Source organism: Mercenaria mercenaria, chromosome 13 (assembly GCF_021730395.1).
Source record: "Mercenaria mercenaria strain notata chromosome 13, MADL_Memer_1, whole genome shotgun sequence".
Lineage (NCBI taxonomy): Eukaryota > Metazoa > Mollusca > Bivalvia > Venerida > Veneridae > Mercenaria > Mercenaria mercenaria.
In genome coordinates this window covers 32,226,643-32,234,929 of record NC_069373.1, presented here as the reverse complement: position 1 = coordinate 32,234,929, position 8,287 = coordinate 32,226,643, and the positions used below count along the sequence as shown (strand labels likewise).

Below are 8,287 nucleotides of genomic sequence, written 5' to 3'. Positions count from 1 at the left end.
AATTAGCGTGAAATGTACGGTTCACTTTAATCATGGTCAGATATCTCAAAAATAAGCACACGGACCTATACATTTTATTTCACGAAAGTATAGACCATGTGTTTATTTACAACTGTGAGAAGTTTCATCAAAATCTACATTATAGAAAAAATTCTATTCGCGAAAATGTTATGAAAGTAATGATTTTCCCATAGACTCCCATTATGAAATATTGCGTGAGGTGCAAATTTTTCAAATCAGTCTAGCAAAAAATCAAGCACACGACCCTATCTTTTTTATTTGCTGAATTTTCTAGGTATATTCTGAAGTTTTGAAAAATCAGAGTTTAATCAAATTCTACATTGTAGAAAAAATTTCGATCCAAACGTGCAGAACTACCTTAATTAGATAATTGTTTTCATTAATTTGTTTTTAAAACAACAGCCATTAGTGTTAAAATCATTGATATCGGACGAAGATAGTTAAGTTTAAACGTTTCATAATTTAGTTATCGCACTAGACTGGTACTTTGTGAAATATCACAAATAATGAATGAATTAGCGAATTGTTTCCCTTTGAAATCTACACGCCATTAACGGTGTATACATGTGTGAAACTGGGTCAGAGAAAACATGCAGTTATTGCTCTGAATATACGCGGATATTTAAAGTGCACGGCGGATTTATTGGTTGTTATGGTAAGTGTTTATTTTCATCATAAATTTATCCGTAACTTAAGTAAAGAAAAGAATGAACAGACTGCTTCTTTTGTTAATGTATCGAAGATACAACTTGGCAGCGAAAAATGACCGTGTTGACATTTCGATTTGACTGTCTGCTGTCAAGTACTTTTAATATTTTTTTCTGTATATTTGTAAATTTTCATGATGGCAGAATATACTTGTAGCCAAGACAGTCAGGCATCTACTATATTAAGTATGTTCTGTATGAAATTTTCTGTCTAGAAATTGTAAATGAACAGGAATATTGTACATCTTTTTAACTGTCAGCAGGCTGGTAACATTGCCCGATCGGGCTTATGACACTTACTGGTTTCCCAGTAGTTTCCGGACCGAAATCGCTAGTTTTTGCCTGTAACTTTCAAACTAAACATAGCAGAAACATAAAATTTTCACAGAAAAACAGCTAGGTTCTTCGTTACCACCATGCAGAATTTGTATTACACTTGCGTTCATAACCCAAATGTAGATGAGGCCTAAAAAGGGGCAATTAATTCCATTAATATCTCAGTTTGTCCGAGTAGTTTTCCGGACCTTTCAGTGTAAAAGTTGTACCCTTTCTGTAAAAGTAAAAATTTCCGATTTCGTTATATATATTCAAAATTAAAACATAATTCTAAGGCCTGATGATGATTTGAAAAGTATATTTCAAGAATTTAACGAATACTAGGTTTATAATACGCTCATTACAGCTACGTCTAATTACGTTTTACTGACGTTTGCAACGTCACGCCCAAAATGACGGGATGTATTTAGCGGACTGGTAATATTACAAAAAAGAAATTAAGAAGTTTTGATATAATTAACAACTTAATAAAATAACAAGACCGGTCTCAAAATTGGTAGTCTAACGCCCTGACCACTCGGACATGGACACTGCAGCTAAACATTTGATTGATACGACGGTATCGTAGGTAAATCCCTGTCTATTTTGGTTCCTATTTTTAATCGATAATTTAATGCCGTAGAATAGTGAATAGTTCGATTTTTTCAGACTTTCGTTTTATTTTATTACTATCGGAATGTTTTTACTGTATCGTCTGTAAATGGGAGCATCAATTAACTGATATTTACCTTCAAGGCACCTCAATTTCTGCGCATGCGCACTGGAACTGGAATCCCCCTGCAGTTGACAATCTCTTGTGTAAACATTACATCGAAGTAAGTTAAAACAACCGGGATATTCAAATAATAAATTATTTCAGTAATGCTGGGTTTTCGGTGCTATGTAAAGGCAACAAAGGTCTAGATGATATGATATTGTTATCCAGATGCTTTACGACGGCGTAAAGTCTATACGGCACGAAATGTAAAAGGTCCGGAAAACTACTTGGGTCCGGAAACTACTGGGAAACCAGTAAAGTAATATTTCTTGACAAATAATGAAGATATTTCTTTCAAACTTGGTCCATTTATTAAGCATTACATATAATGCTTATCAAGATAGAAATAACTTTGTTGCCTTCAGTTTAGTTAGAATGACTTCCCTTTTTCAGATTTTTATGATGCATAATTTTTGAAGTCCAAAAATATTATGTTTTAATGCAATGTTTAAAACAGAAAAGGGTTCAATGGCTTTCTAGTGCTCCAAACTTGTGCGCCAATACCTTTATTCTATATATTTAGGGTAAATACTTTGTTTCTAGTGCAGATGTATGAGCAATTTTTTTAGGACTAATATTTCTCTATAATGTTGTAAGTGAAAGCAGAGTAAAATGCTTACATTCATATACTAGCGCAATAATTTAGAGCATTAGAAAGCCATTTAACCCTTTTTTGTTTTAAACTTAGCATTAGAACATTGTTTTTTTGGACTTCAAAGATTATGCGTCATAAAAATCTGAAAAGGGGAAATAATTCTACCAAAACTGAAGGCAACCAAGTTATTTTTATTCTAATTTGTATCATTTGTTATGCTTAACAAATGGACCAAGTTTGGAAGAAATATCTTCATTATTTTTCAAGAAATATTACGTTTTGTGTCATAAGCCCGATCGGGCAATGTTACCAGCCTGGTCAGTCACAGATGTGAACTGGTGAATAATTACATGGTCATTATGCACATACAGTAGAATCTATGACAATTGGAAAAGAAAAGTAGAATCTACAATAACACAGGAAAAGTGGTGTTTTAAATTGTCACTTTTTGTTGAAATATCAACTAAAATAGACCTGAAAATTTCTAAAAAATTCTACATGCAATTTACAATATTTAAAAACTACTTTTTTCACTCTCACTACTGTCAGTACTTGCAGACGGCATACTGGTAGGCTACTTAATAAATGAAAAAATTTTTTGTTTAAATTTTTTAGGACAACCTCCAGCAGTATGAGATATAAATGTTCACTGCAGTTTTGACAATGCCCATCAAGTGCCATGGAGTTGCTGTGAGTTCTCATGCAGTTATAATATTTAAAGTTAGTTTACATTCATATCAATGTCAGTATCCTCAAATGCATCTTTTTTTCAATATCAATTTTAACTATGAAATCCCATATACTGCACAGTATCACTAAATTAAATTCCACAGTCTTCAAAACAACCATGACTCTATAAATAAAAGCTGCAAGGCTACAGTGCGCATTTTACATTTGAATTTACAGTGAAACCTTAATAACAGAAATTTGGTTAAGTGACATTATCCAAAGGAAGTTGTCTTTTGTTAAGACTTGATTTTACTATTAATTTCTTTGCTTGTTTTTTTTTCACTGAACATTTTGTACATCTCTGAAATGGGATTGAAAATACTGCATTGCTTTATAATAAAGATGCTGTATAATAAGCACTTTAAATTGGAATTCAATTAAATTTTGATAAAATTTTTATGCAAGTTGTTGTCAAGCATTATCTATAAGAAATGATGAACTGTTTTGGTCAGTGTTGATTCACTCTATTTTGATGAGGACTTTAATACATTTCTCATAAACTGTTCTTGTTTTTTTCTACTTAGTGTATGAAAAGTACAGTACTGCTGTTGGAAGAGGAGCAGTGTGGTATCTATGGTCCACCATCACTTCAAGCATTATGACTGTGGATAAAAGAAGGTTTTATTACATATGGACAATTATACTGGACAAAATAAGAAGTGTTCTAATAAGGTAAGAATTCCCAATAAATAAAGAAATATTTATTAAGCACACAGAACTTGATGTTGAAATATTTAATTTCACAGTGTGATCATACACTTCAGTTTGGAAAGTCACTGGTTTCCGGTTTATATATATAATGTGCATACTTTTATGTAAATGAAACATCATATCTCCACTGATAAACATTGATTTACAATTTTAATATTGTAAACTTACATAACATACTGTATTAAAAAATCCAACTGGGTAGCTGGCATTTAATTGTTGTAATAAAGTGATGCTGCAGCTATGTTATATTCTAAGGACTACACTATTGCTACTTAAAAGTTATTGTCTAAGAATTCATTGTTTAAATATACCCTTATTTCAGTTCTGGAATGTGGCTTGTTATGATGGGTCTACATGATTGACTTGGAGTACAACCTGATGGGGACTGGGCTTGCAGAATTCAGTCCTGAACATGTTTAGGTATATTTGGCTTGTCACCTCTTTAAGCAGTTTTTTTGTGTGTAATAATCAAGTATTGATAAAACTTGCTGCAGAGTTCATGTCTGTAAATAGGCCACTTATATTAAGATGCCACATTTTCTGTTTCTTTTTATGTTGTTAAAGAGTGTCTAGCTCACTGCAAGCCAGTTCAACAGAAATAACATAATTGTAATACAGTAACTGTTTTTTCTTAACCAGGTTAAAGAACTATTTGTTAAATCGAGATCAAAATCATGGCCATTACTTGATGTAAAATATGTGCGATGGTTGAATTTTTTTATGAAAAGAGGTTGTCATTACTATAATAAAATTCTAAAATTTAATTTAATGTAATTATGTGTGGTATAAGTGTTCTTTGTCTTAAAAATTTGATACATTTATCATTACAGAATGTCAGAATGACCTAGTATAGTATTCTTGAAGGATTATAACTTCAACACAGAGACGGAGATTAATATTTTAGGCAGGGGATTGGCATGACAGGCAAATTCTCCAACTGTATTACCATTCCTGAGCTGGATGCCAGCCGACAGTGGTACCTGTATAATGAAATAGCGCCCCTTTGCAGCAACAGCAATGTATGCTCAAAACTAGCAGTGCCAAAGCCATTAAAATTGAGAACTCAGTCATTTAAAACAAAGAATGAATGGAAAAAAAGTGTTTAACATTTGAAGTAATACAGAGAAAGAGCTTAGCTCATTTGGTATTTTCTGAAATTTTAATTAATTTTGAAAGTGTTTTTTGATTTTTTAAAGGTGTACTAGACCCAAATTCCATTTATGAGCAGTGCCATGGGAAAACCAACATAGTGGGTTTGCAACCAGCATGGATCCAGACCAGCCTGCCCAGCCATGCAGTCTGGTCAGGATCCATGCTGTTCACTTTTAAAGCCTATTGGAATTAGAGAAACTGTTAGCGAACAGCATGGATCCTGATCAGACTGCGTGGATGTGCAGGCTGGTCTGGATCCATTCTGGTCACAAACCCACTATGTTGGTTTTCTCATGGCGTGGCTCATATATGAATATGAACAAATGCTACATATAGTTATGTAAACATTGAATTAACAAGTTTATGAAGTCAACAGTACTATGCACTGGTTAAATATAGACACACTGTATGTATGTAAGGCTGAACACAGTATAAATGTTAAATTCCTCTAAGACACTGGAAGATTTTTCAACAATCTGCTGTTTAGTACTGCATGACATAAAATTATGAATGTAGCTCTACATACACAGTTGATTTATACATTATTAAGCAAAGTTAAATATATTTATTGATGATTTTCTACAGTAATTAACTTAATATTAAATATTTTAGTGAAGATATATTTTATGCAACTATATAAGTTGAAAAAAGCCACCTCCAGGAAGAATATTTTGAAATGATACTTTTACTTGAAAATTTTTGTGAAAATTGAAGGAAACAGATGTTAAAATGAATTCTTTATTTTATAAAAAATGTTGTTGCCATGGAAACATAATTTGAGTATTAAGTTTATCTGCTTTCATACCAGAGTAATATGACTTTTAATTATAATTATTTAAACAATTTAATGTTATATAATCATCACTGATACTTTTAATTTTCAATTTACACTGTCATTGAGCAATGCATCTTATGTACATTTGAAGTTGAACGACACATTACAAATATTAGATATTTATGGAATTGCTTTAAGATATTTTTGAGATGAATATAAATCAGAAAAATCACAAATTCTAGTTCTTCTAGAGAACTAATATATATTTTATAAATTTACATTTTTGTATCAAATGTAGGCTAAAATGTCTGTTAAATTGACATTTAAAGCAATTCTTGTATTTTGTTGCTATGGAAACATGAATTGTGACAATTTTTTTAATATAAAATAGCATATTTATAGCAAGAAGGCATTATCAACTGTGCTAATCATGTTAAATACTTTTGATATTGATGGCAAAATATGAAATTAAAATATATGATAAAAATAGATGATTTTAGTATTTGTCATTATTATGAAACAAAAAGTGCAAGTTTGCGATGGGGAGTTATTGTACAAAAAATGCTATAATTTTGTTATTTTAAAACATGCAGGTCTAAAATTTTGAATTTATGTTAAGGACACATGTACAGTTCAGAATATGTGTAAAACTCAGTTTCCATAAAAATGTCATTTGGGACCATTTTGTAATGGCTTGTCACATATATTCAGTAAGCGAAATCCACTCGACTTCACATATAACGCCATTGATACTTCGCTCCGTTGAAACCTACCGACAGCACTAAATATAACTATCGGAGTCACCATCACACCACGACCTGCCTTGGAAAACCCACATAAACAACATCAGAAAAAAAGGCTAACTCCGCCGTGGCATTCGTCCGCAAAACTAGTCGTTCAGGTCCATTCAGACTTTGTGCTAAAGCAACAACCTACAAGGCATATGTCTATCCAACAGTGGAATATTCGTTCACTGTATAGTCTCCTTATGCTGACGGCAACATCAACTACTTGGATATATAGCACCTTTAGTTCTTAAAAGCTACCAAGTTCGTAAAATAATTTTCACAGAACAAGCTTAGGTACTCTGTCGTATTTCTTTTTGATGTATGTTTTTGTGTTTGTTACTTCTATGTTATCACTACTACAGTCGTCTGTGTTAATGTGTACATGTGCTCAGCCGCTGCGTACTTGTAAACATTTATGCAGGCCAATATATCCATGTCCTTCAACAAAGATGCAACATATATCCATAGTCACCTTACTGTACAACTTTAGTCACACTGTATTTGATGCTTTTCACGATCCTCCAATACAACAATCAAGATCTGCCAGGGTCCAAGACCATTTGTTACAGTACAATATTGTAGACCTACTTCTAACTACAGTTGACGCTCGGGATCTTGAATCCCAAGGAACCGAACATTTTACTTTGAGATAACTTGAATTCAGCTTAAAAGTTACAGTTGATGCAGGTGTTTCACTAAATGTATTATCGTAGTTTATGTTACCATACATGTTCATGTAAAGATGGCATATACATTTTATATACAGGTTTGTGACAACAAAGTAATTTCATAGTTTTATAATTATGTTCCATATTTGCAACGCGTGATTTGCTATTAGATTTTGTCTTGCGGGACTTAATATCACTCAAACACAACCTAAGTAGCAGTATGTGGAATTTGACAAGACAATGATTATGAAGGAATTAAATTGTTGATTACAATCCTGAACATGCGCAAATGTGAGGGATTATAAGGGCCTTATATGACTGACTATGTGAGACAGTGTTTTCCCAAACCTGTGGGGAAGCGTAGATTGCAAATTCATCAAAAACGAGCGCAAATAACGCCGTTTCAGGTAAGAAAGGTCTTAAATTGTAATTTCTTATCACTGTAGCTTCCGACTCAGGAAAAAAATGCACCGTACCCGCCCTAAAGTATACTATTTAGCGGTAGTGTTCCATTTTGTACGTATAACTTTTTGGGGTTTTTTTCCCAAAATCGCAAACATTCGGCAAAAAGGGCATGGGCAGTACCACACCTTTGTCTAAAAAATGTGTTTTAGTCGTTTTTTCGTGAAATGAAGATAGATTTATATAGATTATTATCAGTGACCAGCATAATATTAATGCTTTTTTTGCGTGCGTGGTGTGAGTAATGTGGATTGTATGTTGCACTCCTCAGATCACTTCATCAAATTTGAACTCTGACTTTGGCCTTTGATCAATCAAACAAAGTTCATGCTCTCTGTACATCGCCTAATAGCCACCTATCTACATACCAAGTTCGAAGTCAGTATTTTGAATATTTATTAAGTTACAAAAATATGACAGACAGATTTGACCTTGCTGTCACTTTGACCTTTGACCTACCAACCTGATTTATGCACTAGAATATTAAGTGACGAAAATATAAAAGTGATTTTTTTTTCGGTGTGGGGAGTTTGGGGAGTAATGGGGATTGCTGCACTCCTAAAATCATTTCATGTTTTTTTTTCTT

General features: G+C 32.7%; 1 long non-coding RNA gene across 1 annotated transcript; it reads left to right on the top strand.

Moving 5' to 3' along the window:
• The first annotated feature begins 473 nt into the window (after nucleotides 1-473).
• Nucleotides 474-5,092, top strand: LOC123536229 (uncharacterized). Its single transcript, XR_008366719.1, has 5 exons — nucleotides 474-676; nucleotides 3,032-3,106; nucleotides 3,670-3,817; nucleotides 4,179-4,276; nucleotides 4,687-5,092. It is a non-coding gene; the product is annotated as an uncharacterized LOC123536229 (long non-coding RNA).
• The last annotated feature ends 3,195 nt before the right edge of the window (nucleotides 5,093-8,287 follow it).